The sequence below is a fragment of the Linepithema humile genome, chromosome 3 (genome assembly GCF_040581485.1).
Source record: "Linepithema humile isolate Giens D197 chromosome 3, Lhum_UNIL_v1.0, whole genome shotgun sequence".
In the NCBI taxonomy this organism is placed as follows: Eukaryota; Metazoa; Arthropoda; class Insecta; order Hymenoptera; family Formicidae; genus Linepithema; species Linepithema humile.
In genome coordinates, this window is record NC_090130.1 from 8812238 (window position 1) to 8817287 (window position 5050).

At 32.3% G+C, this 5050-nt stretch overlaps 1 long non-coding RNA gene across 1 annotated transcript; it reads left to right on the top strand.

The window, feature by feature from the left end:
* Positions 1-1670: 1670 nt before the first annotated feature.
* Positions 1671-5050, top strand: LOC136998836 (uncharacterized). The gene is made up of 2 exons (XR_010889373.1): positions 1671-2556; positions 2656-5050. It is a non-coding gene; the product is annotated as an uncharacterized lncRNA (long non-coding RNA).

Sequence of the window (5050 nt, forward strand, 5' to 3'; positions counted from 1 at the left end):
TGTGCAAGATTTTTTTATTCAATATTTATAAATTAGTCATTTTTTGTCATTTCATCATACTAACATTTTCATCAATTTTAAACAATTAATCAAGTTTGAAAATTTAAGAAAGGGTTTTTTTAATACATTTTCTGTCAAAATGACCGATACGTTTATTGGAATGGGCACTGAGTCGTTTGTTGTGAACCGAGAGAGAACCACATGTGTATTGCTGTCTTTCTACGTAAGTCAAGTTCAAAATTTTTGACTGTAACATTCGTTAATGGCAGATTCCTGAGATAATTTGGAGACGAAAATTTTAATGCTAAAATGTGGCTGCTATAGTTTTTAAACAGGAAAGGTTTAAATTTCATTAATCAGCTTGTCAAAATTTCGCGCGCTTAGAGACATCGCATATCGAAATGCGAATATCGAAGCGAGATAAAAACGGTATAGCCGAGAGCACAAGCTTTTACATAAAGCATAACGCATAAGCATAAGGAAATTGATTGGTCTATATACACTCACCCGAAAAAAAAGCGGTACACTGAAAATGTGGGAAAAATTCATCAAATTTCAACTGACGATAACTTCGTAAATAATAAAGATAGAAAGTTCTATAAAATATGGAAATGAAGCTAAAAATCTCTACTTTAAGAATCAATTTATTTCAATGTTGCAAAATAAATTTATTGAAAATGGCGGATGACAAAGCGCGAGCATGCAAAATTGAAAAATAATGGTTCGAGTTTGCGACGGTGCACGGTATAAACAAAAAATTGTAGCTTATTGGGATCAAAAGCGTACGAAAGTACAGAGTCTCCTCTTTAAAATGCTTTTTTATGCATCTCGATACGATGATTTTTCGCCGAGAGATTCGCATTTGAAGAAAAAGGCAGATTCTTACTTCAAATGCGAATCTCTCAGCGAAAAATCATCGTATCGAGATGCATAAAAAAGCATTTTAAAGAGGAGACTCTGTACTTTCGTACGCTTTTGATCCCAATAAGCTACAATTTTTTGTTTATACCGTGCACCGTCGCAAACTCGAACCATTATTTTTCAATCAATTGTTTTGCATCCGAAGGAGATGTCTGCAGATCTTTTGCGATTTCTCCGCCCTGACTTTTTGTTTATGCTCGACCGCACATTGCGAGAAGAGTGCTTGATTTCTCTTGATCTTTTTCTTTCGAGACGCGTTACTTATTCGTACGACTTCGTCAAAGTAAACAATAATTAATCTTTTCGCATTGAAATTATTGGTCAATTATGGCGACGATAAGTCCTGAAAAAGCTGTTTAAGTTGTAGCGTTAATTGAAGATGGGAGAAGTCGAAGGTACGTTGCTGAGGCACTTGATTTATCAGTGTCAACCGTGCAACGTGCTTATGCTAGGTACTTGGAGACTAATTCTGTCCAAAGAAGACCTGGTTCGGGACGTCCTCGTTGTACGAATGAAAACGATGACCGATTTATTGTTTTAAATTCATTAAGAGACAGACATCGAACGGCTGTTCAAATTCGAAACAATTTAAGAGATGTCCGCGAATGTAATGTATCCGTTGACACTATTCGAAACAGATTAGCGGAACACGGTCTTTTTCCGCGCAGGCCAGCAAATGTACCTTCGCTTATGCGTCGCCATCGCGTAACTCGACTCAATTTTGCTGTCGAGCATGCAGGCTGGACATATGCAGAATGGAGTACCGTTCTTTTTAGCGACGAATCTCGTTTTTGTCTGTATTCTTCAGACGGACGAGAACGAGTATACCGTCGCGTTGGAGAACGATTTGCAGACTGTACTGTAAGTGAGAGGCCTAGAAGTAAGAATCTGCCTTTTTCTTCAAATGCGAATCTCTCGGCGAAAAATCATCGTATCGAGATGCATAAAAAAGCATTTTAAAGAGGAGACTCTGTACTTTCGTACGCTTTTGATCCCAATAAGCTACAATTTTTTGTTTATACCGTGCACCGTCGCAAACTCGAACCATTATTTTTCAATTTTGCATGCTCGCGCTTTGTCATCCGCCATTTTCAATAAATTTATTTTGCAACATTGAAATAAATTGATTCTTAAAGTAAAGATTTTTAGCTTCATTTCCATATTTTATAGAACTTTCTATCTTTATTATTTACGAAGTTATCGTCAGTTGAAATTTGATGAATTTTTCCCACATTTTCAGTGTACCGCTTTTTTTTCGGGTGAGTGTATAAGCATAAGCAAATGCATAAGGAAATGGACCAATCAATTTCCTTATGCTTATGCGTTATGCTTTATGCAAAAGTCTGTGCTCCGGCCATATGTCTGCTCTCTTCTATAAACCGAACGCACACGGATGCATGACGTAATGATTCTCGCTTGTATGCGTGCCCCCACTGCCAAGGTTGCTCATGTTGCTCGAGACTCGAAATGACATCACTGCCTCAAAGTACATTCAATCCAACGGAAACACATGGAAGTAAAAAGTGACATTGGCGATATCATAATTTCTGTATGGATCTAGCTTGGTCCAAATAAATGGTTGGAGATGTTAGAACGACACCTAACATTACACAAAATTATGTGAGATATTTTATGGTAAGATATAATATTACTATTTGACAGAGTCCTAACATTGTTTGTCAAAATTTGCTTAACATGGTTTCTTTAAGAAATAAAGCTTTCTTTTTGTTGCAGAAGCCCTGTCAGAAATGTATATCATTCAACTCTAAATGAACGGAAACTTCAAAATTGTGTGACAACAGTGTTAAACAGAAAATGAAGAGAAAATATAGAAATACTGGTCTTTAGAAGGAGTGGAAGCCTAATACATTACAAGACGATATTGGACAAATTCCTAATACTTCGCCCAAGATAATTAGTAATACACAAGAACAAAATTTTCATAAAAAAAGGACTGTTTCGTCAATTTGAAGAGGAATGTTATTATAGTAACACCCGATTATCTTGTACAATGTTCACTCAAGAAAGATAAACAGGCAGACCACGATGTCGAATGGTTGGACTGCAGAATGAAAGAATCAGACTTGTATGTATTGGTATGAAAATCAATTTTGAAAAGAAGAACTCCATTAACAGTTCTAACTTAAAAGTGCACAACATAAAAGGTGATCGTTTATAGCGATCTTTTTCTTATCATAAAGATGTATGAGTTGTATTTTAGTTAAATTTAAGTACAATATTTGTTTTTTTTTAATTGTCTGATTGCTTCGATTATTTGAATTATTCTAGAGAGTTCTTAAAACCAATATTATTAATTTTATTTGAAGGTTTGTAAGAAGTTTATAAGATTTATAAGTTTTATAAGATATGCATATTGTAGATTAAGTATATATTATTTCTAATTGATTTGAAAATATTGGTCTTTGTAATTTCACCCAAGGTGGGGAAGAACAGATAAATTTAAAACATATAATTATTTTGATCAGGCAATTATAAAAAGCAAATATATAATTTAAAAAAATCAATTTCTGCATTTAATTGTCTTGTAATTAATACAGAATTGAGATATTTATATCTCATGTTGCATTGATTTATTATGCAGTTACAATTGATTTAACGATTCCGACCTACAAATATTGAATTGATGTAGAATTAGGCGATAATTGAGATTTACTTTTAACTTAGAATTAATCTAAAATTGCTCTTTTGTGAACGTACTTAGATCAATAATTGAACAATATTCTCAATTGTATTAATCAGTTCTGCAGGAATTCTATAGATATTTTACTACCTAGGCATTTATATACAATTTATATGTATATATATATTTTTCCTTTTTTATTTTTTATTCTTTCTGTTCTGTAATTTTTTGCTTCTATCTTTTATTTTACATGGAAATGTGTGAACAATTAAGAACAAAACCGAAAAGAGGCTTTTCAAAAACTTGGCTTAGTGATGATAGATTTAAATCTTGGATACGCAAAGTATCCAATGATGATAGTCTTTTTCATTGTATCGTGTGTAATAAAGATTTTTCGTGCAGAACTAACGTTTTAAGACATGCAAATTCTGTATGTCACAAAAATAATGTTAAAAAAAATACATCATCAAATAATGATGTAAGTTCTAATAAAATGAAACATAGAAAAAACCAATTTCGACAGCAATGGTTAGATATTAAACAATTTAAGCCATGGCTACGCGAAGTGCCACATAACATACATTCATTTTTTTGTTCATTTTGTGAAAAAACTATGATTGGTGGTTTATGGAACATATATAATCACGCAGAATCCAAAGGACACATTAAGATGTCTGAAGAAAATGCAAACATCAAGAAAACAAACGAAACAAATGAAAATAACAACATAACGGAAAATGATGAATCACTTTTGATGTTTGAAGAGCGAAAAAAATCAGCAGAAATTCGATATGCCGCATTGATCGCTGATAAAAATATTTCGTATAAAACGGCAACAGATATTCTTTACTTTTTTCAACAAATAGGAAAAGATTCTAAAATGTTAAAAAGTATGACTATGAATCGAACAAAATGTAAAAATATTATTTCAAAAGTGTTGTGTCCAGTTGAGACGGACTGTGTGATGAAGAAAGAAAGAAAGAAAGAAAGAAAAAAAATTATTTTAAACATGGAGGATAATGCAAAACATTTATCTCTCACGTCGACAGACCACTTATACACACATTGTCCTAAGAAAAGTAATTTTAATCTACATGCTGCAGATGTTAATGATGTAGCTGATCCCTCAACATCTAATACGTAATAATAATGTTTAAAATAAATTAAATAGTATTTTTATATGACACAAGAAAAATAGCTTTGTATTATTTTTACTGAGGTGTAATAAGTATCTTGTCTGCAAATGACATCACACTTGTAATCGAAGTTGAGAAATGACTAATACGTAATAATGACGTCAAGTTTTGAACGTAATTGTCTAATTTTGTATCCTTGTAATTTGCAACAATTCTGTTAGATAAGATAGTCATAAATATTTTTTTAAGTAAAAATATGTTTCTTTTATATCAATCAACTCTTCCCGTTACTCTATGCCAAAGTATTTTGTGTAAAATAATTAAGAAGAAAATATATTAATATTTTAAAATA